At 43.2% G+C, this 14,357-nt stretch overlaps 1 protein-coding gene across 1 annotated transcript in view; it reads right to left on the bottom strand.

The window, feature by feature from the left end:
- Positions 1 to 7,461, bottom strand: part of Rnf2 (ring finger protein 2) — a 36,633-nt gene extending 29,172 nt beyond the window's left edge. The window contains exon 1 of the mRNA XM_059280476.1: positions 7,288 to 7,461. The gene's annotated coding sequence lies outside the window, so the exon portion shown is untranslated. The remainder of the gene's footprint in view (positions 1 to 7,287) is intronic.
- Between the last annotated feature and the right edge of the window lie 6,896 nt (positions 7,462 to 14,357).

The raw sequence follows: 14,357 nt of genomic DNA, 5'->3' as shown, positions 1-14,357 counted from the left end.
TTCAATCCACTCCTCTGTTTCTGTCCAGACTGAAAGGGACAGGCCTCCCTTGGATATCAACCAACAAAGCATGGCAGACTGGCCAGTTGTGGTGAGACCAAGCACCTCCCCTGGTATTCAGGCTGGGACAGGCAATCCAGTATGAGGAACAGGTTCCCAAGAGCCAGCCAAAGCATTAGGGACAGCCCCTGCTCCCAGTGTTAGGAGTCCCACAAGTAGACCTAATTTCGTATTTTGTAATGACTTCTTCATATTTCCTTATAGTTTAGTCACAAAGCTATCACCAGGATAGGATACAAGCCACAGATAAATTGATTTCTTTTTCTTTCTTCACATATATTCCTGTTTACAATTGACTAACTTTTTTTTTAAAAAAAAAAAAAAGTCATTTATCTCTTATCTTTAAAAGTAATTCATCAGGTCAAATGAACTGACATACAGACACAAGAATACACAAACACACTCAGAACACCCAAGATTTGTTTGTAGTTGGAGCTGGACCTAGAAACCAATTAAGTCTCTCCCTTTACCAGCTTTTTAAGTGTTGGCTGGGGATTGAGCCTAGGGCCTCATTCAAAGGAGCTATAACCTAACCCTAGCCCTACAAATTAAGTTTCTTACCTCCAACTCTGAAGCTCCCTTCTACCACACACACTACCCTCTCAGTAATATATAGTAAGCCTTCTAGAAGACATTTGGCTGCGTTCCAAAACAGCTCTCATATGCTAAGTTAAATTCTGCACAGAAAACAGTGTAAATACTGAGAGTTTAATGCAATTACTGGCATGGAGATATGTCTTTTTAAAAGCAAACAATTCGTTTTCAATCAGTATGGTATGTGTGTGGTGGAAGAAACAGGCAGAAAGTCAAAGCAAAGTTCTATACAGGATCTACACATTTCACAATGCTAACTAGTACAGTCCTCAATACAATGAGAAAAGAGGGGAGAGTTGATAAAACATGTCAAAACAAATGAGGAACTTGTTTTCTCTTCCAGAAATAGCATTTATTAAGACAGAGGGGTCGGGCGGTGGTGGTGCACACCTTTAATCCCAGCACTCATGAGGCAGAGGCAGGTGGCTCTCTCTGTGAGTTCGAGGCCAGCCTGGTCTACAGAGTCAGTTTCAGGACGAAAAAGAAGAGAGAAGAAAGGAAGGAAAGGGTAAGAAAGTTCTTTTTGGCAGGGGAGGGGGCATTAAAAAAATTGCTCCTGGTTCTGAAATATAGCTAACCACAAATGTAAAGTTGCTTTTCTGTCATCTGCTGGTTCAATTAACTACAATGAACTCTTACATCCAGAAAAACTAACTATCCAAACTACTTTTGAATGACCTTAGAAGGAGAAAACATGTCTGCAATAGTTTATTCCTATTATCCACTAAAAAATAAATTACCCAAACACCTATATACAGACTTAAAGTACAAAGAAACAAGAGTTTTTATAATTTCGATGAATAAGGCACAAAATAATTATGTGGCAAAACTGAGATCGCTCACAAAAACAGCTTTCATAGGCGGGGACGGACGTAGAAAATAAAGGTGGATTTGATCAGAATGTAAGATAAAGCTTAGCTAAGCAGAGGAACAGAGAGCTCGCTGCTAAGTCCTTTGGGCACCCAAAACACATCACTCATCTGTTAGTGCATGTAACACACTGTACAGTAGTTTATTTGTCATGCCCACTTCAACTGAACCCCTTGAGGATGGAGCCCTTTAATGTATTTTCCTATTTCTAATTCCTAGCAAAATGGTCTGGCACAACAGAGAATTGTGTGTTGTGAAAGGGAAGATAAGGGCATGGTTTACATTAAAATTACTGTATTCATCATGTACCGTTTGTGCAGGTCTTTTATTCACTGTCTCTCAATTTTCAAACCACCCTCCTAAACTACAGTCCATGGTGATGGAGTAAATTATTCACCCAAATTCAGGACTCTTCTGTCAGCAGGGTTTCTGCTAGGTTGTGCTGCTTGCTAAAGGTAGAACTGTACCTGGAAAACGCGAAAAGAGCCTCTTTTAGGCTGCTATTAAGTTGAAGCTGCAGTCAGCCCCAGCCCCCAAGGCGGCAGTAACTGGCTCTAGTCTCCAGCGTCTTTTGGTACTTCCAGAACCAGCCATCACACGTCTTTCTATAAACAGCTGACCTCTACAAAATCTAGCACCAGCTCCAAGGACCCTCTTCAGACCCCGTATCTCGTATGGTTTAACTACTGTTAGCATTCCCTTTTCGCTTTTATATTCATCTAATCAATTTCCTAATATTAAATATGTTGTTCTTACTAAAGTTGGTTTTCTTTACTGGGACTTAGTATACTGCTAGAAAGTGATTTTTTTTTTAAAAATGTGTACAAGGATGTTTTTCCTACATGTATGTCTGTGTACATATGCATGCAGTGCTGGCAGAAGCCAGGATTGGAGCTACATCCTGCTGTGATCCACCCTAACAGTCTGGGAATCTAACTGCAGTCCTCTGGAAAAGAAGCCAGTGCTCTTAACTGCTGAGCCATCTCTCCAGCCCTCTAGACCCTGTGAGTGCTGTCTTCTGAGATACCCTGCTGCGCCAAGAAATTCAAGGTTATTTTATAAAATCCATTTTACAAAGGCTAACTAGAAATCAGCCATTTGCTTCTGTTTAGATGAAGCATAAAAGCCACTGAACTTTTGTTTTTTGTGATCCAAGCTATTCAGCTTTGGAATACAAAACAAAAAATGATTCAAATAGTGCAGGACAGTTCAAACATTAACTCCCCTTTTTCCTACAGCACAAAGATCGCTGACACAGTAGAGTTGATCTAGGCCCCATTGTTCTCAGTCTAACTGTGAGATAAGACTGCTAAATGTGGGGGTTTGGTCCGGTGTGTTCTTGCTGCCATTCTGGTCCAGATATGCCCCCATATCATCTAGTGTTCAAGGAAAGAACCAGTGAGCGATCTGTTCTACACAGGGCTGAACTTACTGGTCACTTTCAAGCTGGTTTTCTCAGTGCTGGGGACTAAGTCCGGGTCCTGCACATGCTAAACACATTCCCCACGTTTAACTATGCTCCTGGCTCCGAGCATAATTTTTACACTTTACACACTGACTTTGAATTCTAACTTCTTCATAAAAAAAAAAACTCCACCACTAGGCTGGGCATAGTGGCCCAGACCTTTATTCCCAGCACTCAGGAGCAAAGGAAAATGGCTATCTGGGAGTTCCAGGCCAGCAAGGAATATATAGTGAGACCCTGTCTCAAATCGCATATATAAAATAAAGTAAAAACACAACTCCACTCTACAACGTAGAAAAAAAGAATGCTTCTTTCAGAAGGGCCCATAAGGAACACATCTGTTGAAAGCAAACAAGAGAAACTCCTAAGACTTTTTAAATCTGCCTCTTACTTCACTTCGTTAGCATGCCTTCAGTAGACATCTCAATCTGAAGTTAACTTTTAAAGCAATTCCTCACTATTAAATTTAATACACAAAAACTAACTTTTAAAATTTCAACAAATGGCTGCTATACAGAAGCAATTCCTTCTCAAAATGTGTGAAAACAATCGGAATCTTTCTTGGAATTGCTGGTGACACAAAGCAGCTCAACATTCAATAGGACATACTAGTAGACCCATCCATACTAATCCACTTCAGATGCCAAACACCCACAAAGCTTTAAAACAAAATTGAGGACATGGCCAATTCTACTGGAGTTTCTCTACTCAGAACAAAATTGGTAATGGGCCACCCACCTTCTACATCTACAGTCAGGGACTCATTACCTAGCTAGCTCCTGCCTCGGAACAAAGTACAGCTAGTTTCTAATTAAATACCATGGGCCTCATTACAAATTCAAAATATCTATGTGAAACCAAGCTATACACCCCCTCCACATACCCACAAATGAAATACCAAAGACTCAAAGAATCCAGGTCCACGAGTGTCCAACCTTTTTTTCCCCTTGGGGAACTAGATTTCACTATGTAGTCTAGGCTAGCCTGGAACTCAGAGACTGCTTAAGTACTGGAATTAAAGGCATGCGGCATCCAACTGAGTGTCTAACCTTTTGACATTGTTGACAAGATGCTGTCATCTATACAAACTTGCTGGGTCCCATTCTTAGCTATCCTGGAATCTATGTGGCCTAGCAGCAGGTCGGGCACTCATGAATGCTGGGAATGAAGGCCTTTAGATCTTTAGGAAATGGACTGAGCGCTAAGGTACCTTTATACTCTATTCCTATTCAAATTCGAGTTAATGGTCTACAAGCTACTAAATTTTCAGACAAATGCAAGAAAGCAAGCAACTGGTATCTGATGATGTTTATCTTTCATGATACATAACACTACTTAGAAATCAGTAGCACGTTTGTACGTTTGCAGAGTGTGCACAACCTCAAGTATTCTTCCTCTTTAGATTACAGACTGGGGATGGGTATATAACTGGCTGGTAAAGCTAACGTGGGAGAGAAACACTGCTGAGAGACCCAAAAAGTATTATGCTGGGGCATATACCCGGAATACACCGACAATCCCAGCAGGACTTCCAGGAGTCCAAGGAAACCTAGGTTACAGAATAAGATCCCACCTCAAACTATGATACATTTTTCATTTCTCCAGAATTCAGAGACTCAGTCATTTCAAAACTACGAGGTCTTTTTAAGTCATACTAGAAATACTCCCATAATTTAACAATTTTTTTTAAAAGCTTGTGCCACCACCACCCCACTTAACAAAGTATATTTTAATATAAACTCATTTCTCTAGCTAGAAGGACTTATGCTTCTTTGCTAATATAGAAATTAAACTGTCCCTCAAACATCTGGTTATATGTTACTTGTTAGGCATGCATCACCTTTATTTCAAAACTGCATAATATGAACACAAATCATGAGTGAATCAAATTAAAGAGTATAGACCAGACATCAGAAACCTAAGACCTATTAAATGTTGATCACTCCACAGTGGGAAAAAAAAAAAAAAAAAGAAACCTAGACCAGGGACAGACTAATGAGATTCCAAACATGTTTACTGACTTGGTCTATATTTCTTTTTTTAAATAATTTATTTATTTTTATTTGCATTGGTGTTTTGCTGCATGTGTATAGACTGTGTGAGGGTGTCAGATCTTGGGAGTTACAGTTGTGAGCTGCCATGTGGGTACTGGGACTTGAACCCAGGTCTGCTGGGCGAGTAGTCAGTGCCCTTAACCACTTAATCTCTCCAGCCCCAACTTGGTTTATATTTCTATATACTCTACCTGGGCACTATCTTGAATGATCCACAGAAAATAATATAAGGACAACAAAGCCCACTAACTTCCCAGTATTTTCCATGTCTGAACTATATTATATTGTTCTAATTTGAGGCTTTCTGTGCAGCACATTTGAGGGACATTACCTTATTTTTCAAATACAAAGACTAACAGGACTCAGCCAATTATCCTTAGTAACATCTCCTTTTAGAGGTTTGGTTTTTGCTTGATTGTTTGTTTGAGGTAATCTCATAGAGCCCACACTGGGCTTTATGTAGCCAGGGACGACCTTGAACTCCTGATCATCCTGTCTTCACTCCTAAAGACTAGGATACAACTATGTGTCTAAAGTCTCCATTTTAGTCTTCATCTATAACTAAAGTCAAGTGTGTATCCCACATGGGTGATTTAGATAAATTACTTAAGAAAACTTGGAAAAAGTAACAATTTTTACTATTTTTAAAAATTTACCTATTTGCTATGGTACCCCTAGAAACTGGAATGTTACATTGTTTCCAGTTATTTGACTAAATAGTGGATTAGTTGTAACCGTCAAGACTTTAATAATAAAGATACCTGTTGATTGTGACAAGTAGAAACTTCAGAGGGCAAAGAGGTATATATTCAGGAGTAACATTGCTGCCAATTAAGTCCTTTATAAATTAAAGGATCAAATTTCAATTCAAGACACAAAATGTAAGCCAGTTGTGATGCTGAATGTCTGTAATCTCAACACTCATCTGAAGCGGGAGGATTGACTGCCTTAAACTACATATCCAGTATGAAGCCAGCTTGCCCGGACTATACTGAATGGGATGCTGTCGGGGTAAAAACAAAAAACAAAAAAATCCCCAAACCTAACATCAATCTGAATTGTTAAAATATTCAGAAATTAAAAATAATTAAGAACATTAGCTACCAAGCCCACTAAGCACTCCAGTTGATCATCTCAGAACTACCAAAAATAAATTATTTAATGCAAATGGTTCATGGTGCTTTTAATTAAATGATCAGCTTAAATTACTGACAGTCTCCTTTTTTACTTCAAAAGAACCGCATACTACTAAAAATGCTTAATGCACATCTAAGATTTTTCACACACCGCATTAGAAGTCTGACATTTTCACAACTCGTTACAAGGCATACAAACTTCCGACAGTCTCTTAAAAGACAGTCTCTTAAAAGGTGCTTCGTGGAAATAAACTGGTTATTTGTTTTAGTGGTCAAAATAATCGGAATGAACCTCAAAGTTTGCAAGACCGATTTTTTTTTTTTTTTTTTTTTTTTTTCGTAAACCAACAGTATCTCTACGAGGACGAAGGCGACTTCTGTAGCAGGGAAACGATCCTAACAACTAGGACCACGGCTCGGGAGTCGACAGGGAATCCACGATTTCGCCACACACGTCCCGGGTTCAAAACGCGAAGCTGCCAGAGCGGACCCAGTCGCCCCCTCCCCCCAACGCCGCCTCGGGGGTTGTTGGGGGGGGGGGAGCGGTGAACCCGTGGCTCTCGGAGGCGGCAACAGATACTCCGGGGCAGGGGGGCCGCCCTGCGGGAACGTGGGGCCGGGAGGGGGTCCCTAGGCCACCCCGATCCCAGGTACTAAAGGAAGGAGGGTCGTCGGCCTCAGGCTCCCCGCCCCGCCCCTACGGCGCGGAGCTCCGGGTCCCGCGGGGAAGCCCGGGGCGGGGGAAGTTCGCGTCGCACTCCGGAGCCGCCCGCCCGCCCGGGAGGCCCCCGGCCGCCGTAAGGCGAGGGCGGCGCGGATGCGCTCCGAGGGGAAGGGCTCCGGACGCCTCGCCAGCCCGCTGCTCACGGGTCGCGAACAATGAGCCCTCCCCGGCGGGCCGCGAACGGCCGAGCGAGCGAGCGAGCGAGCGGGCGGGGGCGGCGGCGGCGCCATCGCCTCTCGGCCCCCTCGCGGCCCGCGGACGGACACACACATACACACACTCCCCCCCAGCCCCGCCGCCGCTCGGGCCGCAGCCCGCCCCGGGTTCCCCGTGGCCGCAGCCCACCGCCCTCGCACCCCTCGCCGTCCCGCTCGCCCGGCTCACCGGCTCCTGCCCCAGCCCGGGGCTCCGCTGGCCGCGGCCGGAGCGAGACTCGAGGACCAACCGCCGCCGCCGCCGCCGCCGCCGCACAATATGGCGAGCCTCGGCTTCCGCAATGGAGCTCGGGAAATACAACAGGGGCCGCTCAATATTCATGAGAGACTGGGGTTGGGGAGGGGGGGGGGGAAGCCGGCTCGGCCGGAGCTGCGGGGAGGGCGGGAAGGAGCGAGCGAGCGAGCGAGCGAGCGAGGAGGCGGAGGCGCGGGACGCGGACGTGCACCGCGCGGGGAGGCCCCGGGCGCAGGGGAGGGGGCGTGCCTCGTGCAGGCCCTGACCGCCAGGCAGGCGGGCGCCGCCCGGCCACGCCCACGCGCTCGCCCCGCCCCCGCCCGCGGCCAACCCACGCCAGGCGCCCCCAGCGCCCCGCGGCAGTCCCCGGCCAAAGCCTGCTGACTTGGGCGTCTCCTTTCTGTCTGCATTCCCATCCCGGAGCCTTCCTGGGCCTGCCTGGGCCCACAGGTTGCGCCATCCCGGCCCGCGGCGGGAGGTTTTTTAGACTTGGACATCTAGCCCCTGACTTCGTCGTCCGCTTGCACATCGCAGCGCTAGAAATCCTCAGGATTTCTGCTGCAGAACTTTCCGGACTTTGGCTCCCCTGCATCCCAGCCCTAATAGACACTTCATCCTTGCTGAGTAAACCCGTAAAGATCTAAGGAAAAGTGACCTTCAGCTCTGGAAGTGTATGTTCACCCTCCTTGGCTTTTTCAAGTCGAGTATTATCTGCTAAACTTGAACTTGAGGATTTAAGTAGCTATGGATAAATAGTCATCATTACCCAAAGCAAAACCAGTTAGCCTACAAGAAATTCAGTCATTCCTGCATTTAAATTTTGAACTAAAGAAGTAACAAGTAAAAAAGTTCCCTTAACTTCAAAATGTTGCACTGAAAAGATAACCTTGAAAAAATAACCAAGGATAACATGACAGATGGGAAGGCAATCCCAGCGCAAGAGAATAGTGGAAATTGGACAAGCTGGCTTATAGCTTCCAATAATGTTATTATGGCATTCCTTTCTGTGGCTTAAAATTTTCTAACTTACCGTATTATTCAGGGTTTTCTATGGAACAGAACTAATAGAATGAATATATATATATATATATATATATATACACACATGTATATAAAAGGGATTTATTAGAGTGCTTACCGGCTGTGGTCCAGCTAGTCCAACAGTGACAGTCTGTCTCCAATTGAAAGGCCAAGAATCTAGTACTTGTTCAGTCCCGGTGGCTGGATGTCTCAGTTGGTCTTCAGTCTGTGTTGGAATCCCAGAGAAGTAGGTTTTAACATTAGCAAAGTAATGCTTCACCAGCAGGGTAAATGGACTTGCTGGTGAGAGTGAGGGGAAACAGGAAAAAAAGCAAAAGCTTCCTACTTGCAAGTCCTTCCATACCAGAAGGTGCCGCCCAGATTTCGGGTGGGTCTTCCCACCTCTAATGATTCAATCAAGACAATATTTCTCAGGTGCGCCCAGCTGCTGGGATTTTTGTTGATTCCAGATGTGGTGAAGTTAAAAACCAAGATTAGCCATCACACTTATTGTCCATTCTAGCAATTCTCTGACTTTGAAAAGCCCTTCAAGGTTAAGCTTTCCTCAGATGTGAATAAAAGCCAGAATAATGACGGATGCTCTGCTCCTCCACCATAGAATGATCATAATTTAAAACTTTTTCTCTAGTTCAAATGCTTTTGGAAATTGTGGTGTGTGACTAGATTTTGCAAGTCCATTATTGTTGAGGAAAGTGATCATTTATAGAAAGCACAGAAACTTTATGGATGAATTTAATATCATACTTAAAGAGTCACAGTAGGATTGTTTTAAAAATAGAAAACTTATGTGATATTTAGATTAAAAGTTATTTAAAAAGTTAGACCTTAGGCTAAAATCCTTTAATAGAAAGGCACTTCTGACAAATTAGTATAATTCTTTCACCTATTTTATCTCTTCACTCCAACAAAACTTGGCATGAATCCTCCCAGACTGGATTAAACAGGGAAGGTTATGTTCTGGCATCTAGTAACAAACATCTCTGAAACCTTCAGCTTCAATACATCAAAAGTTTCTTGTCTGCTCGTCCTTGGTGCTTAGTGAGGATCAGATTCACTGTTCCAGTCTCTCTAGGAACCAGGTTGACAGAGACACCATCATCTCTTAGCAATATCACCTTGTATTAGTCAGTGATCTCTAGAGTAACAGAACTCAGAGACTGAATTTCTCTATATATAAAAAGGGAATTTATTAGAGTAACTTACAGGTCAATCCAACAAGGTTGCCTGTGAATGGGAGATCCAAGAATCCAGTAGTTTATTCAGTCCACGAGGTGGGGTGTCTCAGCTGGTCTTCAGTACATGCAGGAATCCTAAAGAAATGGGCTCTAATGCTAACGAAGGAAAGGGCTTGCTAGTGAGCAAAGAGCAAGCAGGCAAAGAGCAAGAGCTTCCTTCTTCCATGTCCTTATATAGGCCTCTAGTGGAAGGCGTGGCCCAGATTAAAGGTGTGTGATCCCAGCTCAAAGATCCAGATTAGACGGATCTACCCACTTCAAATTAAGCCAGAGTCCCTCACAGGCTGCCCTTCCATTTCCGGTTCCTGTTAATTCCAGATGTAGTCAAGTTGACAATCAAAAATAGCCATCACAGTAATTTATTCTTTATGGAGAGAAGGAAAGTAACTGAAGAATAACCAGGTACCTTCAAAGCCTTCATTTAGAAGGGGCTCAGATCACTGATCACATTTCATTGGCCAGAATTAGTTACCCAATTCCATACATCTACAAGGAGAGTGAACGCTTGAACTAAGTTTAGGAGGAAAAGTGGGGTTATGGGTGAACAATGATAATGTTAGCCATGGTGATGTCACCTGTTGGCTCCTGGTTGCTATGAAAAACACTTGAAGAAATTTTACTCTAAAACTATAATTCTTGGGTGATTTCCTCATAGTTGTGCTTTTCAAAGATAAACTCCGTACATGTTTCCTGTCATCTAAGGTACACTTTCCAATTTCTTCCTAATGAGGAAGTTTTTGTTTGCTTGTTTGGGGGACCCGTGGGTTTGTATGCTTGCTTGGTTGGTTGGTTGATTTTGTTGTTATTGGGGCTTGTTTGTTTCTTTTTACTTTGTTGAAGACAGGATCTTGCTCTGTAGTCCTGGGCAGCCTCAAGCTCATAGACAATCCTTCCATCTTTGTCCCCTGTGTACTTGGATTACAGTTCAAACCAGCCTACATAGGATTTTTCTTTTTTTTTTTTTCCTTTCTTGTTTGTTTGTTTGTTTATTTGAGACAGGGTTTCTCTGTGTAGTCCTGGCTGCCCTGGAAATCACTCTGTAGACCGTGATGGCCTAGAACTCACAGAATCTTCCTACCTCTGCCTCCAGTGCTGGGATCAAAGGCGTGGGCCACCACTCCCAGCTTTTGTTTGTTTGTTTCTTTTTCTTAAAGGAAAGCCCTTATGTAGCCTCTGGTGGCCTCAGACTCAACAGTTCTTCTGCCTTAGCTTCCCAAATGCTGGGATTATGAACATGCTTCATTTATATCTGGTTCACCTTTTGTTTTAATTGTACAATACAGACAACCAATTTAAGATAATTAACTTACAATTTTTACTCCAATTTTTTTTAGCTGTGTTCGTTTTATGTGTATGAGTGTTTTGCCAGAATGTATATAGGGTATTACGTGCAGCCTGGCGCCTGTGGAAGTCAGAAGAGGGTGTCAGATCCTCTGGAACTGGAGTTATGGATGGTTGTGAGCCACCATGTGGGTGCTGGCAAGTGCTCTTAATCATCGAGCCATCTCTCCATCCCCATAATTATTTTTTACTTTAATATAAAAGCATACCCATACAAGCATTCTGGGTTTTTTGCTTGTTTGTTTTGTTTTTTTACTTTTGGTACAGTATTTTCTTTTCTTTCTGTTTTGTTGTTGTTGTTTGGTTTTTGTTTTGTTTTGTTTTTCAAGACAGGGTTTCTCCTGTAGTTTTTGGTGCCTGTCCTAGAACTCGCTTTGGAGACCAGGCTGGCCTCAAACTCACAGAGATCCGCCTGGCTCTGCCTCCCGAGTGCTGGGATTAAAGGCGTGCGCCACAGCCACCCACTGGTACAGTATTTTCTATTTAATAAATTAGAAGAGATAGTCAATACTTTATTATAAAATCAGTTACATGCTAGATAATTCCATGAAGCTTAGCATTATATACATGTATTGATCATGGTTAAAAGAGTCTAGGTTATGATGTTCCACAGTTAGAAATATTAAATGTGTTTTCAACTCATAATATTTTCAAGTTTCTGTGGACTTATTGATGTAACTTGATAAATCAGGGAGCATCTGTGTATTAATAAATATAATAAATATATACTCCATGGTCAGTATCCATTGTGATATGCACTATGGAGGCTTTATTCCTTTTGCTAATTTTTTTTTTATTTCATGTAAAGAATATCATCCTAAAAAAAAAGAATACCATCCTGCTGCTGGATGTGGTGATGCACACATGTCATCCCAGCACTCTGGAGGCAGAGAAGGAGGAGGCTGAGAAGGAGGCAAACCTTTTGCATACCAAAACCCCGTCTCAAAAACAAAGCAGACAAATTAAAAACTGATGTCAGGACTAGGACTGTAGCTCAGTTGGTAGAGGACTTGCCTAGCATGCACAAAGCCTTGGGTTTTATCCCCAGACCTGCATAAAGTCGTGTTTGGTGGTTCATGCTTGTACCAACCATGTAATCCAGTACTAGGCAGAGGCAGATGGAACAGAAATTCAAGGCTATCATCGACTACATAAGGAGATTGAGGCCAGTCTGAGATTTATGAGACCCTGTCTCAAAATAAAATCCTGAAATAACATTTTTAATAACACCATGTTAAAGCCAGGCAGTGGTGGCCCACGCCTTTAATCCCAGCACTTGGGAGGTAGAGCTAGGTGGATCTCTGTGAGTTCAAGGCCAGCCTGGTCTGCAAAGCAAGTTTCAGGACACTCAGGGCTACACAGAGAAACCCTGTCTCGAAAAACAAGATAAATATAAAAATAAAGAAACCCCTTGCCCCAGGAGTAACCAGCATCTTGGGCTTTAGTTGATTCCAGATGTGGCCAAGTTGACATTGAAGATTAGCTGTTACACTCTTCGTGGTGCCACACTTTCCTCCCACTCAGGGGTCACTTTCCTCTTTGTAGTCTGTAAGCCGTTTATGAGACAAGCAGCTATTGTTTCAATCATCAATATGATTATATTTATTTACTTATTGATGTGTGGGTATGTGTTGTATGCATGTTTGTGCAAATGTGTTTGCAGGTGTGCTTACCCACGAATGCATGTGTGGAGGTCAGAAGTCACATGACATGTCTCCCTCTACCACGATCCACTTTGGTTTTTGAGGCAGGGTCTCTCACTGAACCTGGAGCCCACTGTTTTGGCTAGCTTGGCTGTCCAGTAAGCCCAAGGATCCTCTTGTTTTCATTTTTCCCCAGCCTCCATCACTGGAATCACAAATGGATAGCACCTTGCCCAGCTTTTACGTGTGTGCTGGAGAGCAAACCTCAGGTCCTCGTTTGCATAACAAAGATTTTGTTTATCTTCCAAGTTTGGTCTTATTTTGTTTTTTTTGAGACAGGGTTTTTCTGTGTAGCTCTGGTTGTCCTGAGTTTGATCTATTTTTAAGGTGACTTAGCAGGTAAAGATGCCTTCCACCAAGCCTGATGACCTGAGTTCCATCCCCAAGACTCATGGGTAAAGGGAAAGAACCAACTCCCTAAAATTATCCTCTGACACCCACACTTGCTCTGTGACAAGCATGTGGTGCTCGCACACACATGCGCACACACAGAGACAAGATAAATAAATAAACATAATAAAAAAAGAAGCTAGACATAATGCAAATATAACAATCCGTTGACAGGAAACCAACAGGTTTTGTTTTTGTTTTCTCAGAAAACTTGGCTTAAGAAAATAAAACAAAATTTAAAATGAAAGGTAGGCAGAAGACTGGAATAGCTTGGGGCTTAACCACTACCCATGAATGTATTGCTAACAGAAGATATCCTTGGCCAGATCTTTATTTGCTATACGTGAGATATGTCATCCTTCTCTGAGAGCCAAGTTAAAACTGTAGAGAGGCCCAAAGAGACCTATAATTCAAAGTAGCTTCAGGAAGCAGGCAATTCAAGATTTATCACCCACTCAGCTGAAAAAAATATGATTCCAGCCACAAACCTGAGTGGAGTTTTTCCTGTATTTTAGCATAGTGAGTTTGTGTCTGCAACACTCCCCTTGGTCTTGTAGCTCCTTTTTATATTCCCAAGACAACCAAGATAATTGGTGCCACTCGTGTGCACAAAATATTCAGCTCAAAGGAATTAAACAGGGTAAATGAGATGGGCTAGTGAGAGAGGCTTTGGGGGAGGATGAATCAATTTTGCTTTTCCTTACCCTGGAGCTGTGGAATGGTGCTTTCCATGGCCCAAATGTGACCATTTCTGCCTAACATCTGTCAGTGCAGGTTATTAAAGTAATGAACTAGCATGTGTCTGAAAGGCCAAAAGAATGAATCAAAGTTCTTATTTTGAAGCCTAGGTTAGTGAGTGGCATGTACCTGCGTGCCTAGCTCTTGGGAAGGCAGAGGCAGGAGGATCACCACAATTTCAAGACCATCCTGGTCTATGTAGTCAATTCCAGGCTGACCAAGGCTCCATAGAGGACCCTAGGTCAAAAACAAAACTGAAAAGCCCTTTTGGCTCTCTGAGTGACACTGTGTCAGTCAGCAAGAACAAGGGCCTGACACACAGTGACAGAAGGGAGCTAAGACAAGGCTAATCCATTTCCTTCCTTTCCTTTCCTCTTTCTTTCTTTGTTTCTTTCTTTGTTTCTCTCTGTCTGTCTCTCCCTCCCTCTCTCTCTCTCTCTCTCTCTCTCTCTCTCTCTCTCTCTCTCTCTCTCTCTTTCTTTCTAGGACAGGGTTTCTCTGTGTAGCCCTTGGCTATCCTGGAACTCACTCTATAGACCAGGCTGGCCTCTATCTC

Source organism: Peromyscus eremicus, chromosome 15 (assembly GCF_949786415.1).
Source record: "Peromyscus eremicus chromosome 15, PerEre_H2_v1, whole genome shotgun sequence".
In the NCBI taxonomy this organism is placed as follows: domain Eukaryota; kingdom Metazoa; phylum Chordata; class Mammalia; order Rodentia; family Cricetidae; genus Peromyscus; species Peromyscus eremicus.
This window is presented reverse-complemented; position numbering and strand designations above follow the sequence as displayed.